A 17881-nucleotide genomic window follows, 5' to 3' on the forward strand; every position below is an offset into this window, starting at 1 on the left:
CCTGTCCGTCTTCTCTTTGGGGTAGGAATTGTCTCTCACTACAAGTTTGTACAGTGCCTAACATACTGGGCCCTGATCACAGTTGAAGCCTCTAGGTACTACTACATTAATAGGGCCCTACCAAATTCATGACCATGAAAAATGTGTCACGGACCGTGAAATCTGGTCTTTTGTGTGCTTTTAACCTAGAATATACAGATTTCACAGGGGAGATCAGCGTTTCTCAAATTGGGGGTCCTGACCAAAAAAGGGTTATTGTGGGGGGGGGTCACAAGGTTATTTTAGAGGGGGTTGCAGTATTGCCACCCTTACTTCTGTGCCACCTTCAGAGTTGGGCTGCTGGAGAGTGGCGGCTGTTGGCCAGGGGTCCAGCTCGGAAGGCAGCACCCGGGAGTAACAGTGCAGAAGTACGGGTAGCAATACCACACCATGCCATTCTTAGGCCTGGTCTACACTGGGGAGGGGAGAGCTAAGTTGGTCTAAGTTACACAGCTTCAGCTACGAAAATAGCGTAGTTGAAGTCGACGTACTTAGAGCTATTTACCGTGGTGTCTTCACTGCGGTAGGTCGACTGCTGCCGCTCCTCCGTCGACTCCGCCTATGCTTCTCGCTCCAGTGGAATACCAGAGTCGATGGGAGAGCACTTGGCAGTTGATTTATCGCGTCTTCACTAGATGCGATAAATCGACCGCCGCTGGATCGATCGCTCCGGGGGCAAGTATAGACATGCCCTTACTTCTGTGCTGCAGCTGGCGGTGGCTATGTCTTCAGATGCATCCCAGAAGTAAGGGTAGCAGTACCGCAAGCCCCCCCATAATAATCGTCCGACACCCCCCCCACACACACACAACTCCTTTTTGGGTCAGGACCCCTACAATTACAACACCGTGAAATTACAGATTTAAATAGCTGAAATCATGAAATTTATTATTTTTAAAATCCTATGACTGTGAAATTGACTAAAATGGACCGTGAATTTGGTAGGACCTTACCCATTAGTATTATTTAACAATTAAACCACATTTCTTCTATTGAAATAGTCTGTGTGACAGATTATAGTAAGTAAATTAATATTTCATATCCAAGTAGGCAAGTTTTAGACACAGGCTTGGGCTACACTACAAAATAAGGTTGGTTTAACTATGTAGGCCGGGGTTATGAAAAATGCACACCACTAAGCTGCGTAGTTAAGCCAACCTAAGTCCCCACATAGCACTAGATTGATGGAAGAATTCTTATATCCACCTAGCTACCACCTCTTGGGGAAGTGAACTACCTATGCCGATGGAAGAATCCCTCCTGTCAGCTTCTATACTGAAGCACTATAGCAGCACAGTGTTTTAAGTGTAGACAAGCAATCCCCCACAAACAACTCCACACAGCTAGATGGAACTACCATCCTCAAGAACAAAGGGTAGGCCCATCAGAAACCAATCACTTTCATGGGGTAGGCAGATACTTAGAAAACAAGCTGGGAAGTGCAATACTTTGGGTTTGGAAATAGGGAAAGTCATTAGGGTGGAAGTAACCTGGCTCTGGGGTGGGAAAAATCTGAACGTGGGGAAAGAACTTTCATACAAGAGGTCAGAGACAGGACTTGCTCTTGGAACACATTAGATTTTCTTCTCTTACCTACATTAAGAAGGCATTATCTAATTTAGTTTATAAAAAGTGTAGATCTAGACATGTTAACCGTTTGTTTTAAAATAATGTTCTGTTTTTAATAAGCCTCGTTTTGAGAAATTCTACTGTTGTGTGCTGTTTCAGTCAGTGTCACCAAAGAGAAAAGTAACCTACAACTTCAAAAGAAGCGATAAAGTTTTTGTGGGATTGAGCCATCCACTCAGTCTCTGTCAAAGGGCCTGGACAGAGTTGTTCTCCCACAATGAAGGTGTGTTGAAAAAAGGCTGTATCGCATTCAACACATCATGGGAGATGCCTACAGGATCCAGGTGAAGACATGAATTAAAGGTTGGGTCATATTTCCCACCCACTACCTTTCAGATCATTTGGCCCTCCCTATACCTACAGTGGCTCTCTCCTATCTTTCTGCAGCACAGTCTGAGGAAGGAAATGGGTACAGGGAAGGTTAGTTTAGATGTTGTAACTCAGACCATTAGATACACCTAGTCTTGCTACTCCCATCATAAGATTACATATTCTCTCTCAAGGGGACCTGACAGTTTAAAAAGCTATACCCTCACTTTGACAAATACTATAAAATGTTTGTCTAAGTGACTCTACGGTTCCAAAGTAGAATTTTAGATTTCTGAAAATCTAAGACCTGATCTACCCTACACAATTATTCCAGTACAACTATGTTGGTTAGGAGTATGAAAAAAAAATTATGCTGGCAAAGGCTCCATAATGTAGACATGGTCTTACATGACAGAAAGCCACAGCTCAGCACAAAGATCATATCCAGAGAAGTATTTCTGCATAATTTATCTTTTGTCTTATGCCACATAACTGGCTATATTATGTTTAAATTAGCGTGTTGCATTACATCATTCACCTTCTGAGACACAGAGGCCCATCTGTAGTTCACTATTTTGTGTCAGCAACTCTTGTCAGGTACATGCTCACTACACCCAATACATTGTTGTTGTGTCATATATCCAAAAAGGGGATCATTGGTTTCAGGTTATGAGTTTCAGCTGGCCAGAACAATTCAATGTACCCAAACTGACTATGGTTATAATCTGCATCTAGAAAGTGTCATGTAATGGGTCACTGGAAAACTAATAAATCACTGATAATTACTATTCTCGCATAATGTATGTATTTGGTGTGTATAAAGAGTTATGGATATATGCTGGAAAGGTGACTAAAATATGTTTAAGACGGGTATATCAAGGAGAGTTGGTAAACAGGTCTGCCCTAGATAAAGGAATGTGTATTTGCTTCTCTGACCAGCCTAGCCATCAGGCAGAGACAATGAAGGTCTATTTACATATTAGGTAAACAAAGCTAACAAGTGAGGGAGGAGACAGATTCTAGCAGAGAAGAGAAACTTTATCAGGGCTATAAAGACAAGGGGGGCTGAACCTCAAGTGAAACAATTGAATCCACTGACAGTATACAATATTACTGTATTATAAAAGTTATTGAGTGAAGTGTTTTATGAAAGCTTATGACACACTGGTGACTAATATTGGGAAAATGTATGTATTAACACTCTAAATGGAATTGTGAATACTCATTGATATTAGGGTTTACACACTGTGTCTAAACAAAGGGAGAAACAGGTCTCTCCCACACATGAGGGATCACCACAGCTATTTACCTGTCTCAGATGTAAATTAAGCATCGTGGAATCAAAACAATGGAAACCCAATTTACATACAGATGGGTGGGAAGCCCACACACGAAGCATGAAGTCATTCTGCCTCTTGAAACACAGTCATTGAACTTTGGAAGATGTAAGCAAAGACCAGAAGTCATCTTTGGCATCCATCACTAGACAGACAAGTGAACAGAGCCCTGGCAAGCTGAGAAAGATGGGCCCTTCAACTAAGGGTGGAGCCTCAAGTCTCTGGGCACTGTATATAGGTGAGAAACCTGCTTAAGCAAAGATCATTCACCTAGGAAGACAAGGGGAGCCAGCATCTTTTACTTTTGTGGAACTTTTGTACCAGTACTTTTGTACCAGTCATTCCTGCTGACATAATAACTCATCCACTTTTACTATGTGTAGAACTCTTCTTTCAAAAGCAGTATCAGAAAACAAAATATCTAATTTTGTGGTTATTAAAAAAACAGTATGAAAGTTCGAACGTCACTGCTCTTCAGATTCATTTGCCAAAATAAGCAAGTTCTTTTCCCAAATGGTGACAATCTTTCTATTAGAGATGTAAAATATTGTTTAAAAAGTTAACCGTTTAAACGATTAAAATATTTCATTTAAAGTAGAATTTCAGATTCTAAGGCCTGATCTATCCTACAAAATTATGCCAGTACAACTATGTTTGTTAGGACTATGAAAAAAAATTATGCTGGCATAGATTCCGTAATATAGACATGGCCTTACATGACAGACAGCCACAGCTCAGCACAAAGATCATATCCAGAGAGGTATTTCTGCATAATTTATATTTTCTCTTATGCCACGTAACTGGTTATATTATGTTTACATTAGCATGTTGCATTACATCATTCACCTTCTGTGACACAAAGATTAAAATTATATCATTTAAATGGTTAACCAATTAAAGGGAGAGGGCCTGGGCTGTTCCTGCTCTGGCAGGCCTGGGGCTGGGGTCAGGTTTGGCCACCGGCTGCTGGGGCCAGCGGGCGCAGGAGCTGCTGGGGCTGGCCAGCCAGCCCAAGGGTTAACAGTTAAGGCAGGTTAACTGGTAAGTCTAATGCTTACCGGTTAATGTTTTACATCCCTTCTTTCTATGCACTTAGATATCGACTTTGAATCTCTTCTGCTCTGGCGTCTAAGTGGAAAATAGGGACCTAGTTTAGCCATAATTCTTTAGTTCTCTTCCACATTTTAAACACAGTTCTACCATGAAGAGTATGTCAGTCTTTAATTCCTGTGACCTTTGAAATAAATAAATAAGCCTTGGTACGAATGCAAGAGAAGGCATCATAATTATTTCAACTTTATAGCAAGAACAAGACTGCCTCCTCCGATTTTCTCCTAGAAAATGTATTTATTAAGAAATGCTATTTTAAAAAATAGTAAAAACCTCCTTAAGAAATTTGAAGGTGCACAGGCACGTGTGCATCACAGAGAACTGCAGGGTAGTTCTTAATCTGCTAGTTTTTTTAAAAATGCCTTTAAAAACGTTGCTTTAAGTAACCATTCATCAGTTCTTATGTTGTAGGCCAGCAGGTTCCTTTAAACTGTTCGCTAAACTAATCTCTGAAGATTAAACTGTTAATTCAGTCTCACATCTATTAGCGCTGGTAGTATCTGAAATTATAAAAATCTACCTTCTAACATTAAAACAAAATTGTTTTGATTTAACAGTAAACTTTGAAAACCCAAGCTATTAGATTAGTATTTATAGATTTGGGTTTTATTACTAATCTCAAGAAAGACGTACAGTACATTTTTTTGGAAAATGTATGGGATCCCTGACTGATACGTCTTGTTTGAAAATCATTTTCTGCTGAGCTAATTTGGGGCCCATTAGAAGGATGCTGCCTATGTGCTTTTCTTCAAGAGCTCTGGAGAGTACAATTGACAAACAGCCCACTGTATGCCTCCCCCACTACAAATCATGAGAGGAGTACATTGCAGCTGTTCCTGGGAACACACCTGCATGTTTCCAAGTGTCTTTCAAGAGAAGTTCCAGTTCCAATGTTCCTATTGAACTGATCTGCTTTTGTATTTGCCTAGCTTAATAATTATTTGTATAACACTAGCACCCAGAGGCCGCTGTCAAACTAGGGTCCTATTGTGCTGGGTGTCACACAAACACAAGTCTTGACCACTTCTTGATGAAAAACACAGCTTCTCATACCTACCTGCTTATTCCAATTATAGAAATGTCTTGCAGGACTCTGACCCTGAATGCCCCATTTAAAGAAGTCAAAGATAATCCAGAAAATCTGTGCTGCTTTGTAGTGTTTCCACAGCCCAGGAACTTTGGATTTATGCGTCCACTAAGTTTATCTATCCTTTCAAAATGACAACCGTCTGGAATACTTTTCCTCCAACATCATTGCAACAGTGCACTCTAGTAGATGCTGGTGTTCCCCAACTAGCTTAACACATACTTTCTTCACATGTTGCAGTTGGCGTATTGCACAGTGTCTAGATGTGAAACTTATCTCAAGCAGACAAAGGAAGGGGCTTGTCCATATTTTCCTACATGCTCAGTTAGTTCATGCAGTATCTCATCTTCTAGAACTTGTCACTTGATAAAACTTCTTTTCCTAGAACAGTAATTGTCCTTGCTAGCTGCCCTGTCTTCAAATGGATGAGAGGTTACTATTGTAAGGAGTTATAATAAGAGCCTCTTATCTATTTGAGAAGATACATTGATTACAAATAACCTGAACTTGAATTTTAATATTGTTATCTGAGCTGCTATGCTTGTTGACTCCCATACCACTGGTTCTCAGAATATTTTCAAGGAAGGGTAAACGGTGATATCCCTATTCTCAAAGAAGATGCTACCAGAATCTTGGAAAGAATTCTAGAGATTTGAGAATTTGAGTACCATCCTGGCAACACCATTTCATAAATCCATGAGAGGTAGTCAACTGTAACTAGAAAGATACCCATTACTAAAACTGTCATCTAATCTTTTGGGGACAATATGAGACCATTGCCTATCATGCTAACCAGTATTATCACAGTGTTTCCTTGTTCGCCACCTATCTGTTGTATATACATGTAGTCTCTTGTCTTAGATAGTAAACTCTTTAGGGCAGGAACTTTCTGTTTGTTTAATATCTACCACAATGGGGCCCTGGTGCATAACTGGGACTCCTAGGTGCTATTACAATACAAATAACTAGAACCAACCTCATCTTGTTTACATTCTTGTGTTCTAACACAGCATGTATTTATAGCATCATTTTCTTTTATGAGTCACAAGACAACAGAAAATGCCACTGATACAGTCTTGTTACATCCCCTTCAAGGTAGTAGTACAGGGATCAACATCTTCTTCTTCTTCTTTTTTTTAATCTCAAGGAGTTTAGGGGGTAAAATACATTCTGTATACTCTTCACGAATTCTTTGGAGTGCCTTAGGAAATTTCTTCTGTGACCCATCAGTCTGCAATAAGTTTTATCTAGAGAGTCTAAAAAGGATATCCTGTCCCATACCTGAAGCTGTTTTTGACATGGGGTGTCTTACCTTGTTCTCTATGGGATTTAAGTGTATTTTCCCCAAGTCTTGACATGTGTTCCTCTACTTACTATTTCTGTTACAAGACCTCTTTCTGATATAAGCAGAGTTCTTTCTATAACCACAGGAACAGAAAGAAAAATAGTCTTCAGAAGCTGTCTCTCTTTATATGTCTTTGATAGAGGTCAGACAATCTTTTCCGCATGCTCTTTTACCAACTTTTCAAATATTTTCCACTATGATACTCAGAACACCGACACCACCTTTCTACCCAACCAACTGAACCAAGTCTCTTCTACCCACTCCCAAAAAAGACCTACAACAGCCTCCACCACAAGCAGAATTTTTATCCCCAAAAAGAAGTCGCCCACTAAGGATAGTGCCATTGTTATCCATTTCACGTGGAAGGTGCTCAGATACTATAGAGATGTCTGACAGCATAAAAACATACAAGTCCAAAAAGCAGCATCGTGGTGATGCTTGCGGCTGTTAGGTAAAATACACAAAAGCTGAAAAGCTGAGATTGTGAATAGATTACAAATATCTGTCTTGTTGACAGTGACATTGTTACAGCATGCAATATCCCCTGAGAAAACTATCTGGGGCATCTCCTTTCCCTGCTCTCCCCCAAAGAGACCACCGGATGATAGTTTAATCAGAAAGGAGGCTACCTCACAGATTTCCACTGTTAAGTCTGTCCACTGTTCATAAAGACTTTGTCTACACAGTTAGGTTAACGTAAGGCAGCTTATGTCGATCTAATTATGTCAGTGTACACATGCTCCTCGGGATGCACGTGCCCTACTACACCAACATAACCCTTGCACTTCTCGTGGAGGATGTCGGTGTAGTTAGGGCAATGCAGTGTCCATGTAGACACTGCATTACTTATACTGGCTGTTGGCTGTCATTCTTGTCAATTTCAGGTCTCTATGCTGGAGCCCTGAAATTGATAAGAAAGCCAGGCTGTCACAGAGGTGGGTGGATGGCTCCAGCTAAATCATGGCTTCCCCCAGGCTTACCGCTCTAAGCCGGGCTGCACCCGCCCTGCTCCCCAGAGCCCAGCTGCCTCCTAGCTTTGCGCTGCAGGCCCAGATGCTGCCCGTGCTCCCCATTCAGCTGCTGCTCAGAGGTTCCCAGCTCTCCATAGGTGCTGCCCTCCCCCGCAACTCTCAGCTCCCCACCAGAGCCATGCTCCCAGTTGTGAGCTCCCAGTCTCTCAGCACCCCATGCTGCTCCTCTTAAGTTAACGGGAGCGCTCCTGGTGAGGACGCGCACCACCAACAGAAGGAGGGTAGTGTGGATATGAACCACTGTAATAATTACTGCGGTGGTTGTGAGTTAACCTAACTTAGGTTGACTTGCATTTCTAGTGTAAACATGCCCAAAGCTTTATAGCCTGGTAACCTACATGTAGCATGACCCTTGTTGGGATAGCTTCTACTCTCCTTTTATGGCTTCTGCTGTTTGCTTCATTTAATGAGGTAAGAGGCTATTTGTAGATGGCTGAGAAGCATTTTCCTTTACTTTTGCCGATATTTCATTTGGAACTCTGAAGTACTTAATTTCCCCACAAAGACAAAATATCCAGAAGGAAAAAGTCTCTACTACTCTGTAACCTGGTCTGACAGTTCCCATTCTGACTGAAACAGTTCTTCCATTTTTCAGGATGAATTACTGGTATAAAATAATCAATTTATATTTTTGCTTTTTAAAAAACCCTGTTTATTTTTTAAAATATTTAAAGATGTTGAGTCACAAAAGCTGTATACATGACAAAATATCTGAAAATAAGTACAAACATCTGTGGGTATACATACATAATCAGTGCGATCCAAGCACTTATAACTTTCTTTCAGATCTGCAGATACATACAGAAAAGAACAAATCTAAAAACTGAAACAACCTTGCATATTTTTGCTGAGTCAATGTTTCATTTGCCATTTCATGCGAACTTGGTGGCGGATCAAGGTGCTATGTAGAAGAACTTTCATGAAAATTGTTTAACTTTCCCTATCAAAAGTTAAACTTTGAAGGGGAAGACCTCCAAAATCAACATCCAATGGGCATAAAAGTCTCTTTATCCTTGAGAATATCTATTTATTTTTCAAAAGTCAGAGCTCAAAATAAAATTAACCCAGCCATTAAGAGTATAAGACTGCCAATTCCAATAATGCATAATATAATTTTGACTGAATTACAAGATACAATCACGTGACTGTATGTATAGGTTAATAAAATATTAACAGAGTTCTTAGACTTTGTGTATTTCTTATTGCTACATTTTTCCTTCTGGGTTTATGGGAATTGGAGGTGGTAAGAGGCTGCTGCACAGAGCTTTTCTTAAAACTTGCTACTTTTTCTCATTTGAACTGAACTCATATACTTTGAATTCATATCACGTGATTAAGTCAGACACCTGAGGCCTCAGATAAGGTGTCTAATACCTATCTTAAGTTTCTCACATTTGAACAATCCTCTTAGATGCTAACACTGATTCAGAAGAGTTAATTTTGGCAAGAGAAGATTGAGACATTTCTCCCCACTGTCATGAACATTCATCTTAACACTTCACGTGGCACTCTGGTTCTGCCAGACCTTTGAAGTATGTTAAATTAATTAGTAAAAGATGAGGACATTTTAGCACTTACCATGCCTGTGTTGCTGATATTTAACAAGCTGTGAGTTACCTACACCCGTTTGTTCCCATCCTGTACCTGTGGTTTAGATCTAGAGTTCCAGACCATGTCTTCTAGCTCTACTACAGAGTTTTCTTTTACTTAGCTATGCTAGAATACAACTTGCATGCTGTGTCAGCAGCTACAACTTTTGAGTGCTTTCTTAGAGCATAAAACAAAGCTCTAACCATTAATATCAAGTAACATTTGTTTAGAAATTATTGCTATTAATTGAAAGAAACTGACTAAAAGAATTAGACAAAAACAACCACTCTTACTGCCTAGTCTTCTCTTTGCCAAGGAAAAGCTTCTGGTAGGAGCTGCTCGACTTCACTGCTAAAGGGTCAGCATATGACTGACAGTTCCAATAACTGTCCTTGTATCAGCTGAACAAGGCATTACTGCAAATGTTTCTGGTCATTTCTTTGACAGACAACATACCATATCTGTCAATAAAGTTAAGGCTGTTGGAACCACCAAAAGGAAGAAGATTCAAACAGAATAAAAAGTTCCATCCTTAAGTCATGCTGCTGCACCTTTAGAAAAGGTGAGAAATACCATGGCAAAGCATGAGCCTAGAATGGAATCAGAAGATGTGGAGTTCCCATCCCTACCTCCATCTTTGAGTTGCCTTGTTTTGACATGTTCAAAGTTGTATATGTAATAATTTAAAACTTGTTTCAGGATAACTTAAGATTTGTTTCTTTCAAATACATTTTGCTCACCTACTAACAAAAAGTAGATCCTAAACTGAACTCCAGGGACTGTTTGACTATAATGCTGGAACACAGCAAGTAATAAAGTTACTGATGTTTGTGCCAATACTGGCATATGGACTGTATTACAGATTTTTTCAGCCCTTAATCTGTTCAGAAAAAGACAGAAGGGTTTTTATTAATATTCTAATAAATAAATAAAATAGTATATACACATTCCCTATGGTTCTATTTTGTAGCAAACATTATCATTATTCAGAAGTATTGCAATAAAACTTTATTAAAATGTAAATCATATGTTCACAACTCCAATTATCTTGCATTGTAAATAACAATCTACCTATATTATAAACTCGTCAGGATAAGAGGCATTGTGACCCAGGAATATCTTTGTGACAACTGGCAGAGGGCCTGAATGGGAAGGTATAGCATTTTATAGGGATCCTCTGTTCAAGTATACACACAATAATTCACCAAAATGTGGCGTATGAAGTACCCCACTGATTATCAATCATTTCTAAATGTATGGATGACTAATGTTTAAGAAGTTAAGTATTAAACCAGAAATTATGTTTTTAAGGTATAAAGAACAGGAGTACTTGTGGCACCTTAGAGACTAACAAATTTATTTGAGCATAAGCTTTCGTGGGCTACAGCCCACTTCATCGGATGCATAGAATGGAACATACAGTAAGAAGATATTTATACATACAGAGAACATGAAAAGGTGGAAATACCCATACCAACTGTAAGAGGCTGATTAATTAAGAGAAGCTATTATCAGCAGGGGAGAAAAACTTTTGAAGTGATAATCAAGATAGCCCATTTTGGACAGTTGACACAAAGGTGTGAGGATACTTTAACATGGGGAAATAGATTCAATTAGTGTAATGACCGAGCCATTCCCAGTCTCTGTTCAACCAAAGTTAATGGTATCTAGTTTGCATATTAATTCAAGTTCAGCAGCTTCTTGTTGGAGTCTGTTTTTGAAGCTTTTCTGTTGCAAAACTGCCACCTTAACGTCTGTCACTGAGTGATTAGAGAGGTTGAAGTGTTCCTTTATAGGTTTCCTATACCTACTGACCGCTATACTTACCTACATGCCTCCAGCTTCCATCCAGGACACACCACACGATCCATTGTCTACAGCCAAAATTTAAGATACAACCGCATTTGTTCCAATCCCTCAGACAGAGACAAACATCTACAAGATCTCTATCAAGCATTCTTAAAACTACAATACCCACCTGCTGAAGTGAAAAAACAGATTGACAGAACCAGAAGAGTACCCAGAAGTCACCTACTACAGGACAGGAGCAACAAAGAAAATAAAAGAACGCCACTAGCCGTTCACCTTCAGCCCCCAACTAAAACCTCTCCAGCGCATCATCAAAGATCTACAACCTATCCTGAAAGATGATCCCTCACTCTCACAGATCTTGGGAGACAGACCTGTCTACGCTTACAGACAGCCCCCCCAACCTGAAGCAAATACTCACCAGCAACCACATACCACACAACAAAAACACTAACGAAGGAACCTATCCTTGCAACAAACCCCACTGCCAACTCTGTCCACATAGCTATTCAAGTGACACCATCAGAGGACCTAATCACATCAGCCACGCCATCAGGGGCTCGTTCACCTGCACATCTACCAATGTGATATATGTGCCAGCAATGCCCCTCTGCCATGTACATTGGCCAAAACGGACAGTCTCTACGCAAAAGAATAAACGGACACAAATCTGACATCAGGAATCATAACATTCAAAAATCAGTAGAACACTTCAACTTCTCTAATCACTCAGTGACAGATGTTAAAGTGGCAGTTTTGCAACAGAAAAGCTTCAAAAACAGACTCCAACAAGAAGCTGCTGAACTTGAATTAATATGCAAACTAGATACCATTAACTTTGGTTTGAACAGAGACTGGGAATGGCTCGGTCATTACAAAAAGAACAGGAGTACTTGTGGCACCTTAGAGACTAACAAATTTATTAGAGCATAAGCTTTCGTGGACTACAGCCCACTTCTTCGGATGCATATAGAATGGAACATATATTGAGGAGATATATATACACACATACAGAGAGCATGAACAGGTGGGAGTTGTCTTACCAACTCTGAGAGGCCAATTAAGTAAGAGAAAAAAAACTTTTGAAGTGATAATCAAGCTAGCCCAGTACAGACAGGTTGATAAGAAGTGTGAGAATACTTACAAGGGAAGATAGATTCAATGTTTGTAATGGCTCAGCCATTCCCAGTCCTTATTTAATCCTGAGTTGATTGTGTCTAGTTTTTTGCATTGGTCATTACACTAATTGAATCTATTTCCCCATGTTAAAGTATCCTCACACCTTTGTGTCAACTGTCCGAAATGGGCTATCTTGATTATCACTTCACAAGTTTTTCTCCCCTGCCAGGTGCTTCAGAGGGAATGAACAGGACAGATAATTATCAAGTGGTCCATCGCCTGTAACCTATTCCCAGCTTCTGGCAAACAGAGGCTAGGGACACTTCAGAGCATGGTTTTGCTCTGAAAATGCTTCAAAGACTTTGGGTGAACTAATCTTCATTAGACAGGAGAATATCTTGTTAATTAAGTCCAGGCTCTAGAATGTGTATTATGTTTTTTATTTTACAAGTAACCACTTGTTTCCAAATTTTTTATTTGCTACTTCTCAAATCTCTGTATGTTGTCAAATACTTTTCTTCACTATAGACACCTGTAAAAATGTAACTGCTGTGTGTTAAATGGAGTGGTGATCTGAGGTGTAGCTGGTAAACTGAGGCCTACCATTCCTTTGGGAACAGTGAATCTCTGAACTCTGAGTGTCCAGTGAACCAGCGGCTGGACAATCCAAGGGGAAGCTCAGAAGGTTCAGATGCTGGAGCATGCCTACTGCTAACCTGCAGACGGATAACAGAGCCTGCATAAACTAAGAGGGGAGTGCATGTGCTGCCCGCTGTCAGTGAAGTGAAGGTGCTGACACTCTGCAGGCACAGACACGGCTTCCTCATGCTAAAGGCAGATGATAGTGAGGTACCCCACAATTCTGAGTATTGCTAGGGAGCATCACAGACAGCCTGTCATATGTTTATACTGTGCTTAGCACAATGGAGTCCTGGCCTCCAGGCCCTATCACAGTACAAAACAAAAGTAGTAATAATATTAATTTATTTCAATACTATGCCAGGCCAAAGCAAAAGGGGCAAAGACTCACCAAAAACCACCCTCCCACCCCCCCCAAAAAAGACCCACAAGTCAATGAGTACTTTTGATTCCTTGCAAAATAGTGTATTTATAAAAAGCGATGATGGTGCCAGCCTGAACTGTTGCTACTAATACCCATCAGAGCATTCTCTGAGTTAAGCCAGTACACTAGATCAAACACTTTTCAGTTAATGTACTGAATTCTTTTTATGGGAAAATTTAAAAAAACAGGTCCTTTTCATGGGAAAACTCCACAACTGACCGAGCAAGATAAAACTGAGTCAAAAATGTGATTTGTTCTGATGTTGATTTGATTTGCAAAATAATGATAAATACTTTCTTCACTGAACTGTTTATGCACTGAATTAGCAAAATAGATGAAAATCAATACCTGTCAAAGAGCTCTATTTAATATAATGTTAAGCTTGACATTTTAAGTCAAGAAATTTAAAAGTTATGTTTCCTACAGCAACAATAAGTTGGCCACATTGCACATGTGTAGTCATCTCTATCACTTGTACACTATTTGCATTTGCCTTATTATCTCTGCAATATGGCTACAGTAAACAATTCACTTTCTTGATTCATGTGTGTTGATTTTTAAACATTTACCTTGCATTAACAGTTTTAGGGAAAATAAATTCTATAGAATCACTGATTCAAATATATACTTGTATAATCAAGTAACCAAAATGGTTTATATCTGGTGTACTGCATCACAGATACATAAATATTTACACAGCTTATTTTTAAACCATTTTTTCAATCATGTCACTAGTCTTAAATGAACATCAAATCCATGAAGTACAGAAGTTTTAAAAAGCCATCAGAGCACAAAAATAAATCTAAAAGTTCTCTTTACTGCTGGGAGGCACCATATTCTCCCCCCCCCAAAATGGTCAAACGTAATTTTATCAAATGTAACAAAAGAAATTCACATTCAGCACAATTTCAGCCCCAAATGTAGCACAGTTTAGGGGGATAAGTGTATATAACACAGTTCAAGATTCATACCAGAAAACTGGTGTCTCTGCAGACACATTAAAAACAGAGCAGTACCTTAAACCCACACAAGTCGGTAAGCCTGAGAGACCTGGCTCCTCTGTGAGCTATATAGTATCACATAGATTACGCTGTTTAGTTTTTAATTTAGAATTTTTTTAAACATTGTTTTCATCCTTTGAATATGCAGAGATTGTGCAATATGTGTGTATTTACATGAATGTATAACTCATGTCTGTGAAAGCACTGTCAGTGGTATCTGGTCTGATATTATGAAAGCGTTCAAAATGTTCTTTATTTTAAAATATCTTTAATTCAACTATAATTAAGTCACTTGGGGTATGTCTATACTGCAAAGAAAAACCCACGGCTGGCCTGTGCCAGCCAACTCAGGCTCGGGGGGTTCGGTCCATGGGGCTGTTTCACTGCTGTGCAGAATTCCAGTCTTAGGCTAGAACTCAGGCTCTAGGGCCCTGAGAGGGTCCTAGTGCTCAGGCTGGATCCACCCTGCAAGATCCTAGAGCCTGAACTCCAGCCTGAGCCCAGAAGTCTACAAAAAATTCACACCCCTGAGAGACGTAGTTAAGTCAACCTATGCCTCAATACAGACATTACCGCCTGGATCTACTAGAGCAATGGTTTTCAACCTGTGGTCTGCAGATCCCTGGGGGGCCGTAGACTATGTCTAAACGGTCTGCAAAAGGTTGACATTACCATAGAACACTGATTTTCAAACTGTGATCCGCAAACTACGTATAAGTTTCCAAAGGGAGCTACACCTCCATTTGAAATTTTTTAGGAGTCTGCAGATGAAAAAAGGTTGAAAACCACGGTACTAAAGCTATGAAAAAAAACCTTCAATTGCTGTAGCAATTGCCCCCTGGGACAGGCCATGGCACGGAGCTGCTGGGCCCAACTGCCCCGGGATCCTCCTGAGCCAGCCGCACTACGCTATGTAGCAATTGTCCCACTTAGCGCTTATAGCACAGACCACGGGTGGCCAAACTTATTGACACTCCGAGCTGCATATGACAACCTTCAGAGGTTTGAGAGCCAGGGCATGCCTGCCAGGGCATCAGGAGCTCCAGCAGGTGCACCCCACAGGACTGAAGCCCCAAGAACACCCTCCCCATTTGGCAGAAGCCCCTACTCCACCACCCCACTGCAAAGCAGAGGTCTCAAGTTCTACACACACACACAGTCTGGTAGGTGGAGAATTGGGCAGGGCATGGGGGGTTCTGTGAGCTGCACTTTAACGGTAAAAGATCTGTATGTGGCTCGCAAGCCACAGCTTGGCCACCCCTGGCATAGACATAGCCTATGTATATATAGACTGTTATCATAAGAAAATAAAAATGGCCCTACTGGGTCAGATCAATGGTCCATCTAGCCAGTATCCTGTCTTCCAACAATGGCCAATACCAGGTGCTTCACAGGGAATGAACAGAACAGGTAATCATCAAGTGATCCATCCCCTGTCACCCATTCCTGCCTTCTGGCAAACAGAGGCTAGGGACACGTCAGAGCATGGTTTTGCATCCCTGCCCATCCTGGCTAACAGCCATTGATAGACCCATCCTCTATTCACTTATCTAGTTCTTTTTTTAACCCTGTTATAGTCTTGGCCTACACACAACATCCTCTGGCAAACAGTTCCACTGGTTGACTATGCGTTGTGTGAAGAAATACTTCCTTTTGTTTTAAACCTTCTACCTCTTAATTTCATTTGGTGACCCCTAGTTCTTGTATTATTAAGAAGAGTAAATAACACTTCCTTGTTTACTTTCTCCACACCAATTATGATTTTATAGATTTCTACGCTATCTCCCCCCCCCCCCCCAGCTGTTTCTTTTCTAAGCTGGAACATCCCGGTTTTATTAATCTCTCTTCATATGGAAGTTGTTCCATACCCCTAATCCCTTCCGTTGCCCTTTTCTGTACCTTTTCCAATTCCAATACATCTTTTTTCAGATGGGGTGACCACATCAGCACACAGTATTCAACAGGTGGGCATACCATGGATTTATATAGAAGCAATACGAGCCTTCACATTTATGAATGTGCTTCTACTTATGGCCCCAATCCTGCAGATGCCCAGGTATACTCAATGTGTGGAAGCGACTGGATGAACTCAAGGCCCCTTCTAGCCCTATATGTCTATAGCCTTACATTTAACATTACTTGCATGAGCAGCCCCATTTGATTAAAGTGACTCTTCACACACCTGAAGTTATGCACACACTCAGGAAAGGGTTTGTAGCACGGAGGCCCAGATGTGTTCACTGACTGTGGCCAGGACATCACAACCCAGTGCCCCCCAGTGCTTAATTGGTAATGAAAAAGGTGCTGAGACTCAAGTAAATTTTTTTTTACGTTTGACACTGATGGCCCAAGCCCAGAGGTGCCAGGGCTATGAACTGCCAAGCCTCCAGCTTCCAGGACTCCGGCTTGGCACACATTAAATATTGAGCCCACCCCCATGTACCCTGCTCCCCACCACCCTCCCAGGCGCCCCCCTCACACCTATTTCCCACTGTATGGGCCACACCTGCCCCGCTGGCTACCACATTCCCCCAGGTACCCCACCCCTACTGCCTGGACCATGCACAGCCCCACCCCGCAGCCCCTCCTACGCCCTCGCGCCTCCTGGTCCCTGCTGCCAGTCGCGCTGGCCGATCCCCCGCCTGGGCCTGCACAAGCCTGGCCAGACGTGCGGTCGAGACCCGTCATCAAGCCCAGGAGAGGCGGCCCGTCCCGAGGGGGCGGTTCCGGCCCAGGCGCTCCCCTCAGGCCGGGCTGCGCCGCTCCTGCCCCGCACCGGGCATCCGGGCAAAGGGGTCAGACCCCCGGGGAAACCAGGAAGGGCCGGGTCGCTCCCGCGACAGCCCGGGGGCCGGGGCTCCCCCTGTGACAGGCCGCGGCACGGAGCCGCTGGGCCCAACCGCCCCGGGATCCTCCCGAGCCAGCCACGCTACCGCGCAGCGGGGGCCGCTCCCCCGAGCCCGCCGTCCGGTCCGGGCCCTGCACTCACCCCTCCCCGGTCCCGACTTACCCGCCTCCTCCAGGCCGGGCCCCGGCACCAAAGCCTGGGCCCCCACACGGCCTCAGCGAGAGCCAGCCAGGCCAATCCCGTCCCGCTACACCGCCAGAGCCGGCCAATCCCGGCCCGCACTGCGGAGACACCAGCCAATCCTTGCAGAGAGGGGGCGAGGATTGGAACCCATGGGCCCGCCCCGCTGCTGCCTGCTGTAGGGTTCAGGGGAGGGAGCTAAGCTACACATACAACTACAGCTCTCTCTACAGTCACACGCGTCCACCCAGAGCCACCCTCATCCCAAGAGCCACACACACACACAGTTACATTCCTGTCTGGAGCCACACACAGAGCTACACCCATAGATGCTGGAACTAGGGGTGCTGCAGCACCCCCTGGCTTGAAGTGATTTTCATTATA

General features: G+C 42.1%; 1 protein-coding gene across 1 annotated transcript in view; it reads right to left on the reverse strand.

Moving 5' to 3' along the window:
- The window catches only part of PJA2 (praja ring finger ubiquitin ligase 2), a gene marked incomplete in the record, with an annotated part of 86917 nt that extends 69334 nt beyond the window's left edge, over positions 1 to 17583 (reverse strand). The window contains 1 exon segment of the mRNA XM_034773785.1: positions 17480 to 17583.
- Between the last annotated feature and the right edge of the window lie 298 nt (positions 17584 to 17881).

The sequence above is a fragment of the Trachemys scripta genome, chromosome 6, assembly GCF_013100865.1.
Source record: "Trachemys scripta elegans isolate TJP31775 chromosome 6, CAS_Tse_1.0, whole genome shotgun sequence".
In the NCBI taxonomy this organism is placed as follows: Eukaryota; Metazoa; Chordata; order Testudines; family Emydidae; genus Trachemys; species Trachemys scripta.